The sequence below is a fragment of the Physeter macrocephalus genome, chromosome 5 (genome assembly GCF_002837175.3).
Source record: "Physeter macrocephalus isolate SW-GA chromosome 5, ASM283717v5, whole genome shotgun sequence".
NCBI classification, from domain to species: Eukaryota; Metazoa; Chordata; class Mammalia; order Artiodactyla; family Physeteridae; genus Physeter; species Physeter macrocephalus.
Window position 1 is genome coordinate 77,620,361 of NC_041218.1, and position 13,979 is coordinate 77,634,339.

A 13,979-nucleotide genomic window follows, 5' to 3' on the forward strand; every position below is an offset into this window, starting at 1 on the left:
AGCGTGCGCCACGCGACGGGAGAAGCCGCAGCAGGGGGAGGCCCGCATACCACAAAAAAAAAAAAAAAAAAAAAGCAAGCAAACAGTTAATGGTGGTAATGTAATAGAACCAAAATAATACAGCTATAAAAATAAAAGCAACATAATAAAATAGAGCCATAATAACAAAAGCAACAAATCTTAACTACACTACAAAATTCTATTTGATTTATCTCAATCAGAAACTCAGTGGATCTTATTAACACAGTTGTTTTTCTTGGTTTAAAAAATTATAGTAACCAAAGATGAAATAAACAGTTCTGTATGATCATGGTTTTTTGTTTTAATTTATTTATTTAATTTATTTATTTTTGGCTGCATTGGGTCTTTGTTGCTGCGCATGGGCTTGCTCCAGTTGCGGAGAGCAGAGGCTACTCTCTGTTGCAGTGCGCAGGTTTCTCATTGTGGTGGCTTCTCTTGTTGTGGAGCAAGGACTCTAGGCGTGCAGGCTTCAGTAGTTGCAGCACATGGGCTCAGTAGTTGTGGCTCACGGGCTGTAGAGAGCAGGTTCAGTAGCTGTGGCACATGGGCTTAGTTGCTACGCAGCATGTGGGAATCTTCCTGGACCAGGAATCGAACGCATGACCCCTGCATTGGCAGGCGGACTCTTAACCACTGTGCCACCAGGGAAGTCCCAGTATGATCATGTTGATTCATACTAACTGGGGTCACAGTCAATTTGTTTTAGCAGAGGCTGAATTATAAAATTATTTTTTAAATAAAGTTTTGTTTTGTTTTTTTGGCTGCGTTGGGTCTTCGTTGCTGCGCGCAGGCTTTCTCTAGTTGTGGCAAGCAGGGGCTACTCTTCGTTGCGGTGCTCGGGCTTCTCATTGTGGTGGCTTCTCTTGCTGTGGAGCACAGGCTCTAGGCGCGCGGGCTTCAGTAGTTGTGGCTTACAAGCTCTAGCGCTCAGGCTCAGTAGTTGTGGTGCATGGGCTTAGCTGCTCCACAGCATGTGGCATCTTCCCAGACCAGGGATCGAACCTGTGTCCCCTGCATTGGCAGGCGGATTCTTAACCACTGTGCCACCAGGGAAATCCTCTAAATAAAGTTTTTAATAATATTAAGTCTTATACTAGTATAGCAAAATGTAACTTACATGTTGCTTTTCAGCTGAATGTGAAACTAAAATTAGTACAGCAAAAATTTCTATGTTGGTTCCTCTCAAAGTACTTGAAAGTCCTGTGAGGATGTTTAATCCCTAAAGTAGTTTAAGTATTTCTTTTCAATTATGCATTCCTTCCAAAGAAAGGGTTTATAACAGCAAATTAAACATCTGTTTGGACTCTGTCACCAATAACCTATTCCTGACTGATGGAATCCAAATTCAATAAATCACATTATACTACAATAAACTCTGAAGCTTTATAATCTGGTGTCATGAAAACTATCTGCCCTGATTACCATCTTGTGACAAGCTCAGTATGATTTCCATGAAGAAGCTAGACTTTCTGAGGTGCTACCGAAAATTGTATAACATACTTGTAGCTCTCACAGCGAAAAGAACAATTCATACGCTGCCTTTTTTTTTTTTTCTTTCTCCCTTTGGCTGCGCCGCACAACTTGTGGGATCTTCGTTCCCCGACCAGACACTGAACCTGCACCCTCGGCAGTGACAGAGTGGAGTCCTAACCTCTGGAATGCCAGGGAATTCCCATATCCTGACTTTTCTTGGCATTATCTTTCTTGGACTGTACTTCCTTTCCCCTCAACCAATCATTATCATGGATAAAAAGAACATTTCATCTCTAGATAAAATTTTTTAAATTTAAGTATTATACATACGGTAGATGAGCTTATTAAAAAGAATCCTTTTATAAAACATTTTAAATAGAAAATATAGTTGACACAAATTACAGCAAACATAACTAAAATTTCTCTTCCACTCCTTTCTATAAGGAGAGGAATCATACCTTATATTCCTTTTACAACCACCCCTTCCCCAGGTGTTTTTTTTTTAATTAATTTTATAGGAGTAAAGTTGCTTTACAATGTTCCCAAGTGTTTTAACACAGCTCAATAAACAGAAGAAGAAGCATGGCATAATGAAGAGTCCAAAAAAAACATGCCCACTTTCCAGCAAGTTACTTAAACTTTCTCAGTTTCGTCCACTGTGAAAAGTAGGTGATAACATCTGTATTACAGGAATGTTTTAGGGTTTAAAAATAATACAACTAAAGCACTGGCACACCACAGATGCTCAATGCTCAAATTATCACTAACAAAATATTTTCAATTGGACAATTTGCACTTCATTCAGTTGGACAAAATGCTTTTCAGGATCTGTGGGGAGGGGGTTGGGGGAGGGATAGAACTGGAAGAGAAGCTTCATTAGCTTCTAATGCCCTCCAGTTACTTTCATCCTTATTTATTCTTCACTGATTAGCTTTCTGATTTAGTAGCCTTACCTACTGCCACTGCCTCCAGTTATTTCACCACCAATTTATTCCTTAACGTCCTTTACAGTATATATTTGGTTTTCATCATATACTCTCCATGACCTCAAAAATGACAATTCTATTGGTTCTCTCTCGATACTCATTCCTTCTCTTTAACATTGCCACAAGCATCTTCCTTTCTGAAACTCTACTGAGAAGAATTCACTGACTTCAATATTCTGCTTCTATCACCCACGTAACCCATTCTTCTGATTTTCCATACTTCTCTAACAATCTATTCGATCTGCACATTTCTACCTTGCATACTTAGTTGATGCATCTCCCCCGACCCATTTCTAAAATACTTCCACCTTCCTCTACATTCCTGTATCCAGACCCACTCAAAGTTTCATAATTTCCCAAAACAGTCTCTCCCTCTTCTCAATACTAAAGTGTGCACTGCTTTGAGGACTATGTGGTCACTCCATCCACCACAATAATATCTATGGATTAACAAATCAACGGGAACTTTGACATTTAGATCCAAAGAGCATGTTATGTGCCAGGTCAGACTGGCAGCTTCTTCTGCCCCCCATTAGTGGAGGTGGGGAGTACAGTGTGTGTATGTTGACTAGAACCAATACCCCAATTGAATTAATTGTTACTTACATCTAAAGGGGGAAAAAAAACCAGAGGAGCTCAAAACGATAAAAAGAGTTTACAATTGCTTGCCCAACTTAAGCACTTTTAAGGCTTACATTATTCTCTTTAATTTCCAAGCCTGTAAGTTCCTCTACAGAAGAGGAATGTATATCTTCCAATACCTGAAACCTCAAATAATTTTCATTGCACAGTTTAAGAACTCACATGTAATGTTTTCACTAGGTCTAGTGCAAATAACTGAATGAATGCTTATGCATTTATATGAGAAAGCAACTAATGTTCATCCGCTAATCAAAAGACTCTTTGTTCCAGAAAGCACACACCAAACAAATATCATTTAACATTTACTACTAAAAGGCTACCCTGATGCAAGCTTCAACAATGACAAATATTTAAACTAGAATGGAAAAGTACTATTTCCAAAGCTCCTTGATGTGTTGCGCTTAACATTCCTTACAAGGTAAAAACAGGATTCAGGAATGCAAGTTGATCTTGAACACCTGACAAATTAAAACATGAATTATATAAAGTGCATTAAATAAATATCATCCCATTCCCATTCCAGTATCTTCTGTCATAACCATACTGGGCTGTATTTGTTAAAACAGCAGAAGATACGATATCAAAACAGAACAAACCAGTAATAATTAAGATAGGGTTACCAAAAACAAATTAATTGGGCAAAGAGGAAAACAATACGACACTCAAATAAAATAATTAAGTTTACTTCTCAGTAAGAGAGAATAAGGAAAGAGTCCTGATTAGGAAAAAATTAGGGTACTGATTAAAAATCATGAATCATGGCATCAGATAGGAATTGAGTTTAAACTCTCTCTACCACTAACTAGCTGTTGCTCTTGAACAAGTATCTTAATCTCTCTGAGTCTCAGTTTCTTTATCTGTAGAATAAGGATAATAATACTTATCTTGCAAAGCTGTGCACAGATAAATGAAATTAATTATGCAAAGTACTTAGAAAGTAGCAGATATTAAAATCTCAACAAGTTGTATTTAATCCAAAAAGACCTAGACATTTTTATAGCTAAACTATTTCAGACCATCAAAGAAGAGACTGCCAGAGCTTACAAAAAGATGAAACACTTCTCTCTCTCTCTCTCTCTCTCTCTCTCTATTTTACAAAGCTAGCATATTCAGAAACCAAAACCTCAAAAAGGTAATACAAAAAGAACACTAGAGATCTTACAGAGCAACCAAATGTAGCTTTAAAGAGGTATGCTATTATCAAGTTGCCTTTATTCCAAAGAGACAAAATTGGTGAAATCCACTAAGAAATCTTCTAATATGGGCCTCCCTGGTGGCGCAGTGGTTGAGAGTCCGCCTGCCCATGCAGGGGACACGGGTTCGTGCCCCGGTCCGGGAGGATCCCACATGCCACAGAGCGGCTGGGCCCGTGAGCCATGGCCGCTGAGCCTGCGCGTCGGGAGCCTGTGCTACGCAACAGGAGAGGCCGCGGAGGTGAGAGGTCCGCATACCGAAAAAAAAAAAAAAAAACTTCTAATATAATTCATCAACCAATAGGTAAAAGAAGAAAAACCATATAATTATCTCAATATACATTATGAGAGTATGTGATCAAATTTAATATATTTTTCCAATTTAACCTCAACTCCAAAAAAGGGGACTAGAAGACTATTTCCTTAACATACTAAACAAAATTGTCAAAAAAATACACAACTGTGAAACCCTAAAGGCATTCATTCAAATGAGAAATGAGCCAAAGATGCTCACTACTCACTACTGTAATTTAACAATCTTCTAGACATTCCGATCAGTGTAATTTTTTTAAAAAGAAAGGGTTAAATATTGGCAAGAAAACAAAATTATCATCATTTATAAAGGTTATAACTGCCTTATTACAAAACCCAATAAAAACTATTAGAATTAAGAATTTTGTAAAATAATCAGTTAGAAAACAGTATACACAAGTCACCAACTTTTTTCTATGTTCCACCAGGAAGATGCAATCCTCTTTAAAATACAGTGAAAAAATACTCCACTCACAATAGCAACAACAAGCTCTAAAATACCAAAAATCAACTTTAAAAATAGGCAGAACCACATGAAGAAAACTACAAAACACTGAGTCATAAAAGATGACTTGAAGAAATGATGAAAATATTGTAAAGATATCACAGCTATCTCTAAAAAATTAGTTTAGAAATTCCAATTGGGTTCTTTCAGGGTCTTAATAAATTGAATTAGAGGCAATCTGAAAAAAATATATGAGAAACGCTGAAAATGTTTTGAAAAAGATAATAGGAATTCACACAACCTTATAGTAAGATACATTAAAAAGTTATTAATAATTAGAACTGTTTGGAGTTACTGGAGCAAAAAATATAGCCCAATGAAGCAGAATAGAAAACCTAGAAAAAAATCATGAATTGTTATATAAAAAAGACAGCATTTAAAACCTCTGGGGAAAGATAATTATTCAGTAAATAGTATTAAAATAATTGACTTGCCACTCTACCTCAAAATACATTCCAAATAGATTAAAGATGTAAAGGTTTTTTTTAAAACTCTGAAAGTAATATAAGGAAATAGAGGTAATTACTTATATAATTTGGGAATGCAAGAAGGCTTTCCCTAAGCAGGCAGATACCATAAAAGAAAAATTTGATAGATTTAACTACACTAAATGTTAAAAATCTGTTTAAAAAGAAAAAATTCACACCAAAAACAAAATTAGGATGCAAATGACAAACTGGAGAAATTATTTGCATTGTAATTTGACCAACGTCTAATAGTTTTATATACAAAGAGCTCTCATAACTCAGTTTTTAAAAGTCTCCATATCATATCTTTATATCATAATAAACAAAGTACAGTAATAGATAATTCACAAAAAATACAAATATTTAAAGTAACAAATAACCAAGGAAACAAAAAGATTTATAGAAGATACAACTCTTCATATCAAAATGGCAGATTTTTAATATGGAGAGGTTGCTGGCATTCTCAAGCACAATTAACAAAAATGAATATTAATTAAAACTTTCTGGAAGGCAGTCTATTAATATCTATCAAAAATAATTAAAATATGATACCTTTTGATTTCAGAATTTGTCTTAAGTAAATAAAGATATGGGCAATGATTAATCCATCAAGAAGCTAACTGCTACATGATTCATTCAAAATTACCGGAAAGAGTTTAAATTTTTAACAATTGAAATGCTGGTTAAATAAATAATGGTAAATCCATATGCTGAAATATTAGCCACACATTTAAAATGATGTTCTGTTGTAAAAAAATAATCTTTTATTGACTCGGGTAAGTATTCATTTAATTATGTAAAAGTAAGCTAGAAACAGAATAGCATGAACAACAACAACAGAAAAAGAGTAGTTACAATATGGGGGCGTTTTTTTGTTAAAAAAAAAAAAAAAGAGTAAATCCCTTTAAAAAGGACCTATAAGGATATTCACCAAAGTATTAATAATGATTTTCAATGGGTGAAAGTATTATAAATGTTATTTATCATTTACGCTTTCCTGAATTTTCCAAATTTCCTACAATTATTACGTATTACATTAGTAATTAAGAAAATACAGAATGTTTACAATATTGCTTTGAATATAGTAACAATAGTATCCAAAATCATGTTAACATTGATAGTCCCACTCTTTTAGGCTGCACCAAAACTAGGGATGCCTACCCTCTCTAGGTCTGATCATACTTTTAAATCACAATGAAAGAAATTTTCAGAACTCTAGGAAACAATCAGACAAAATTTTTCACCCCACCTTTATTTATGCTCAAGTGCAATGTCAAATAATATTTAGATATTAACCATTTGCTTTCAGCCCCCTGCCAAAGGTAAGAAACAAGAGTGAAGAACAAACCCTGGACCTCAGAACCAGTGGGTCTCATCTTTCGCCTACATCCAAAACCTGAGCCAGAAATTTTTAAAAAAAAGAAAAAGAAAAAGTGGAATGGGGGAGTGGGGTAGGATCGGGGGGTAGAATTACCTTTCTCAGGATACAAAGTGTGGGCCTTTTTTTAAAAAATATTTATTTATTTATTTGGTTGCACCAGGTCTTAGTTGTGGCAGGTGGGCTCCTTAGCTGAGGCTCACCATCTCCTTAGTTGCAGCACGTGGGCTCCTTAGTTGCAGCACGTGGGCTCCTTAGTTGTGGCATGAGAACGACCAACGTCTAATAGTTTTATATACAAAGAGCTCTCATAACTCAGTTTTTAAAAGTCTCCATATCATATCTTTATATCATAATAAACAAAGTACAGTAATAGATAATTCACAAAAAATACAAATATTTAAAGTAACAAATAACCAAGGAAACAAAAAGATTTATAGAAGATACAACTCTTCATATCAAAATGGCAGATTTTTAATATGGAGAGGTTGCTGGCATTCTCAAGCACAATTAACAAAAATGAATATTAATTAAAACTTTCTGGAAGGCAGTCTATTAATATCTATCAAAAATAATTAAAATATGATACCTTTTGATTTCAGAATTTGTCTTAAGTAAATAAAGATATGGGCAATGATTAATCCATCAAGAAGCTAACTGCTACATGATTCATTCAAAATTACCGGAAAGAGTTTAAATTTTTAACAATTGAAATGCTGGTTAAATAAATAATGGTAAATCCATATGCTGAAATATTAGCCACACATTTAAAATGATGTTCTGTTGTAAAAAAATAATCTTTTATTGACTCGGGTAAGTATTCATTTAATTATGTAAAAGTAAGCTAGAAACAGAATAGCATGAACAACAACAACAGAAAAAGAGTAGTTACAATATGGGGGCGTTTTTTTGTTAAAAAAAAAAAAAAAGAGTAAATCCCTTTAAAAAGGACCTATAAGGATATTCACCAAAGTATTAATAATGATTTTCAATGGGTGAAAGTATTATAAATGTTATTTATCATTTACGCTTTCCTGAATTTTCCAAATTTCCTACAATTATTACGTATTACATTAGTAATTAAGAAAATACAGAATGTTTACAATATTGCTTTGAATATAGTAACAATAGTATCCAAAATCATGTTAACATTGATAGTCCCACTCTTTTAGGCTGCACCAAAACTAGGGATGCCTACCCTCTCTAGGTCTGATCATACTTTTAAATCACAATGAAAGAAATTTTCAGAACTCTAGGAAACAATCAGACAAAATTTTTCACCCCACCTTTATTTATGCTCAAGTGCAATGTCAAATAATATTTAGATATTAACCATTTGCTTTCAGCCCCCTGCCAAAGGTAAGAAACAAGAGTGAAGAACAAACCCTGGACCTCAGAACCAGTGGGTCTCATCTTTCGCCTACATCCAAAACCTGAGCCAGAAATTTTTAAAAAAAAGAAAAAGAAAAAGTGGAATGGGGGAGTGGGGTAGGATCGGGGGGTAGAATTACCTTTCTCAGGATACAAAGTGTGGGCCTTTTTTTAAAAAATATTTATTTATTTATTTGGTTGCACCAGGTCTTAGTTGTGGCAGGTGGGCTCCTTAGCTGAGGCTCACCATCTCCTTAGTTGCAGCACGTGGGCTCCTTAGTTGCAGCACGTGGGCTCCTTAGTTGCAGCACGTGGGCTCCTTAGTTGCAGCACGTGGGCTCCTTAGTTGCAGCACGTGGGCTCCTTAGTTGCAGCACGTGGGCTCCTTAGTTGCAGCACGTGGGCTCCTTAGTTGCAGCACGTGGGCTCCTTAGTTGCAGCACGTGGGCTCCTTAGTTGCAGCACGTGGGCTCCTTAGTTGCAGCACGTGGGCTCCTTAGCTGAGGCTCACCATCTCCTTAGTTGCAGCACGTGGGCTCCTTAGTTGCAGCACGTGGGCTCCTTAGTTGTGGCATGAGAACTCTGAGTTGCGGCATGCATGTGGGATCTAGTTCCCTGACCAGGGATCAAACCCGGGCCCCCTGCATTGCGAGTGTGGAGTCTTATCCACTGTGCCACCAGGGAAGTCCCAAAGTGTGGGCCTTTGACAACTTCTAATAACTCTGTCTCATTTGGGACACAGAAGAAGGATTTTCTTCTCCAATGTATTTAAAAGGCATATACCCAAAGGTCAAGCAAGCAAGATTTCTTCTGAACAAAAATATTTTAAACAGGAGATTTGTAAATGTTGAATGTTCTCTTTCCACAGTGCAGATACGCAGCCTAACTCTGAGAGGGCCAAAAAGATTCTAGCAGTACTTGGCTCTTAACAATAAGCAATAGTCAAACTGTTAATTCCATCTGCTCTCCTCCAAAAAAATGACAAAGCATTACATGGTGGTGCCAGGGGTCTCAGGCTGCATTTAAGGGGTTTTTCTGAGGGGCATTCATTTTCATAATATTAAGATGCTAATTGTTTTTGAGTACTTCAGGGAACTAATGTTGATATTACATGATGACAACTTTGATGCTGATAACAACAACAACAAAAAATACTATCTTTAATATCATATTCTTTGTTAGAGATGTTGCTTCCAGAATTGTCTTCCTTTCTTACCGGTCAAAGCTCTAAATTCCATCTACTTCTATCTCCTCAGGGACTTAGTTCCAATAGATATCTTTCCTAATCTCTTACTTCTCACTTTCCTTATGCATATAAAAAAATCAAGCATAATATCTCTTCAACCCATATCCCTCTGCAGCAGTTTCAACTATGGCTATAGAATTACCCAGGGAGCTTTAAAATATCTATGCAACTAATCTATAGTAACAAAAAGTAGATCAGTGGTTTCAGGGGATGAGAGAGAGAGATTACAAAGGGGCACTAGGAAACTTTTGGAGGTGATTTTGATTGTGGTGATGGCTTAATGAGTATAAACACATGTTAAACATTGAACTGCACACTTTAACTCTGTGTAGTTTATTATTTGCCAATTATACTTCAATAAAGCTATTGAAATAAATACAGATGTCTGGGTCCTGTCCCACTCCCCAAATTGGTACAAGAGTTCCCCCTTGAAATCGGGATTCTTAAAAGCTCCCCCAGAAGATTGTAAATGTGTAGGTAAGATTGAGAACCACTGCTCTATAGCTGTCATTCTCTCCCTTCCTCAGTTTTCTTAAAATGCCTCAGGCAGGGCTTCCCTGGTGGCGCAGTAGTTGAGAGTCCGCCTGCCGATGAAGGGGACACGGGTTCGTGTCCCGGTCCGGGAGGGTCCCACGTGCCGCGGAGCGGCTGGGCCCGTGAGCCATGGCCGCTGAGCCTGCGCGTCCGGAGCCTGTGCTCCGCAACGGGAGAGGCCACAACAGTGAGAGGCCCGCTACCACAAAAAAAAAATGCCTCAGGCAAGCATGTCTACTTTATCACCATCCATTCTTTCTCAATCTTCTGAAGACTAGTTTCTAAACCACCACTCAGCTAAATCTGTACTTGTCAAAGTCACCTATGGACTCCTGACAAATTCACTGGTCCCTGAAGTCTCTCCTTATTTGACACCTCTTTAAAGAATTCGAAATTGTTGACCCATTCTCCCTCTATTTGAAAATTTCTCCTCCTTTGGCATCTCTCTTGAAGTTCTTCCTACCTTTCTAACTACTACTCTTCTCTCTTTCACACCATTCTTCCACCTATCTGATTTTTATTTGCCTGTTCTCTGACTGCTGCTTTCATTATGCTAAAGACTCCCAATCTGAGTCATTCCAACATACCCAAGTCAACAACGCAGCTTCTTCAATTCAACCTCCACTCTTCCCTCTATTCCTGATTTCCTTTACAAGTTTAACATCCTAGATCCAAACATCTATCTACAGCTTCACCTGAACATTCCACAGCTTTCTCAAATTCAAAAATATCCAAAATAGAATTTATCATCTTCCCTCCATCTATGTGTTCCTCATTTCCAATCAATGGAACCAAATCAAATCCTCAGTCTTGATTCCTCCTCCTTTCTTTCCCGAGGTGGCAGCATCTATCAGATTCTACCTCACTCTGCCAGAGTGAGGATCCAAAACACAGATCCATTAAGCGGTTTCTTTTCCATCACTTGTAACGCAACCCCTTAGCCAAGGATACAAGGCCCTGGTCTGGCCCTCTACCACCCTCGCTGTTCTCATCTTCCACCATTTCCCCATCTCACCCCTGCACTCAAGTCACATCAACGTTGCTGACTTTGGACTCGTCACTGACAATGACTTCTCTAAACTACCAGGGTTTCTCATGCCTCCTTGCTTTCTCACTGACTATATTTATATTCTCTCCTTGGAAAGTTATTCACTTACATCCTGCACTCGGCAAAATTATGTCATACTTTCAAACTCTACTGTGTGCCCCCAACTTTATATACATCCAAGCTGAGTTAGCCATCTCCTACTCTGCTCCCTTACTATACTAGTCATATCTCTATTCACACTTATCAGAGTGTATTATAATTGTTACTTTACTTATCTGTCTTGTATATTACACAGTAAATTCCTTGATGACAATAGTTATGACATTCATTTCTGTATCCCTAGCACCTATTCAGCCTGGGATAGTGCAAATTTTATGTTTGACATAATTTCCATTATTTACAAAATGTAAACTTGATACCCCCCAAAATGGTCTTGATACTAATATTTTTTAAAGATTTCTTAATATTCATTATAAAATAAATATCAGGCAACAGGATCCTGAGTAAAATAGTTGACTAAGAGATATATTTAAACTCTGACTGTCAAAACAACACCACTCTAAAAATGCAACCAAGAGCAGATTTCATAAAATAGGAATACAACAAAGAAAGGAAGCATAGCAGGGATAACACACTGACCTAGCCAATGCCTCATCTGGCTATCCATATCCTGTTAATGCTGATAACTAAGAGGGTTTATAATCCCTCTATGGTTATAACTATAGTAAATCAAAAAAGGATAAATACACCAAATCCAGAGTTTATTTTCTAAAACAGGTGATGATTTTCTCCCTTGCCACTTTATTGAAATGAATTATTAGAATAACTGACTTTGAAGCTACTATTGGCCAACCAAGCATATCCTACAGATTTTTTTTTTTCTTTCTTGCCTGCACTTGAAAAATATGGTGCTTCGGACTTAAAATGTGTTAACCTAAAGAAAAAAATGCTTAGAAATTGGGGGCCGGGGGCGGGGCGGTGATCTATGGATGTTAGGAGAATATTCTTATGGAAAACAAGCCTCCCAGGACTATCACATTGACTCAAGGTTAGACCAATATTTATGACTTTATGCAGATAAGATTTTAAAAGCTGAAGATTTCACACTGTAAAATGATACACGAACCAAAGAGGTGTCATACCTGCCCCCAAAACTATTGGGTGACCCAAAGGACAAATAATTTGCCAAAGGACAGCCTAGCCCTACTGCCGGTAGTACGGTCTCTGAGATAAGTAGAAGCTGCCAGCGGAATAAACTCCCCCTACCTGAAGAGCCGAGCGGCTGCCAGGCGTGTGATAGTGTATTTATCAGAGAACCGATTCTGCAGAGTACGGAAGCACCAGGGCAAAATTTAAAATCATCAGGACTGTCTAAACTCTGAGGGTACAACGCACACCGAAGGGCGGATACCCAGTTTTGCCAAAGCGTGCAAACTTCGGCGGGTCTTTCTATGCAACAATTTTCAGACAAAACCCTGACGATTCTCGAGTATGTTAGAATCATCCGAAGGAGAGGACTAACTCTTAGTAAGAAGAGGGCAAGGGCTGAAGAAGAGATCTCCGGCGTAAATAACCAAGGAAGGAATCGTGGCTGCTTTGTGAATCTGTCCGACGTGGGGAGGGGGGGGGGAACCGAGGCGAATGCAGCTTTCAAAGACGAGGGGGGCGACAGTGACCGTTTTGGCCGTTAAACTGAACGGATAGCGGCAGCCTCGCTGAAGTGGCAAGCAGGAGTAGGAGGGGTGGGAGGGGTAGGAGAGGTCAGGCCGGAGCATCAGCCGAGGCGGAGGTGGCGGGGTCCCACCCCAGGCCAACCCCGCCGAGGGGCGGCGGGTCGGGCCGAGGCGGCTGCACCCCGGTCACGCCCGGAGGTCGGAGGGCTCCTGGCCGGGGAAGGAGAAAGACCCGAGTCCGCGCGCACAAAGCTGCCGCCGCCGCCCAGGCAGCAGGCGGGCTGCGCCCAACTTCTGGGTGAGAAGCCGCCGGCCACAGCCCACCATTCGGTCCCGCTCCCCAGACCTCCGGACGCCCCAAGCGCCCAGCACCGTCTCGCGCCCAACCGCGGCGCCTCGCGCGGGAGCCGTTACCTCCAACGAAGCCGCCGCCCCGGGGACAAAGTCCCGGTGCCCTCCCCGCCGCCGCCTCGCCCCGGCTCCTCCCTGACAAAAAAGTTATCGGTCGCCGGCCGCCCTGGGGTCCCGGCGCGGTTCGCTCGGCCGGACTCACCAGAGCGGCTCTCCAAGCTCCACCTCCAGAACCTCGACTTGTCTGGCTCGCAGCGACAGCGACAGCGACGGCGGCTGCTCTGATTTCTCCCGAGTAAGCAGCACCACCTGCCCCCCTTCTTCCTAGCAGAACGGGTCCCCGCGAGCCATCTTCCCCCTCCGCTCACTGACTGACAACCCAGCCCCGAGAGCCGCCACTACCGCCATCTACCCTGACGGGCAAGACCAGGAACCCGTCCCCAGGCAGCCAACCGCCCCCGCCCCACGCCAGCTCGGCCTATCGCCGCTCGCTGGGGCGGGACCAGAGCAACTTCTCCACCAATGAGAATCTTCCTCTGCTAGGCCTGGGGCGGAGCCATGAGGTGGGAGGGAGGGCGACTTGGTGGGCGTGGTCTGAGCAATAGGCGTGGTCGGGGCACCCAAGGGGAGATGATTGACTGTTAAGATTGCGGCAACAACTAGGAGATAGTGATCAGAGAAGGTCTCTTGGACTCAGCCATTAGGATTTACAGCCCTCCCAGAAGAAAATAAGCCTTTAGGAATGCTGTTAACCGTAATCACAGAAGAGAAACTAATTG

At 39.8% G+C, this 13,979-nt stretch overlaps 1 protein-coding gene across 6 annotated transcripts in view; it reads right to left on the bottom strand.

Moving 5' to 3' along the window:
• The window catches only part of HYCC1 (hyccin PI4KA lipid kinase complex subunit 1), a 93,377-nt gene extending 79,632 nt beyond the window's left edge, over positions 1-13,745 (bottom strand). For 3 of the 6 annotated variants that reach the window (XR_003679906.2, XM_028490103.2, XM_024128463.3), the window contains exon 1: positions 13,403-13,745. The gene's annotated coding sequence lies outside the window, so the exon portion shown is untranslated. The remainder of the gene's footprint in view (positions 1-13,402) is intronic. The other 3 variants (XM_024128473.3, XM_028490105.2, XM_028490104.2) reach the window with 3 other exon arrangements.
• Positions 13,746-13,979: the final 234 nt, after the last annotated feature.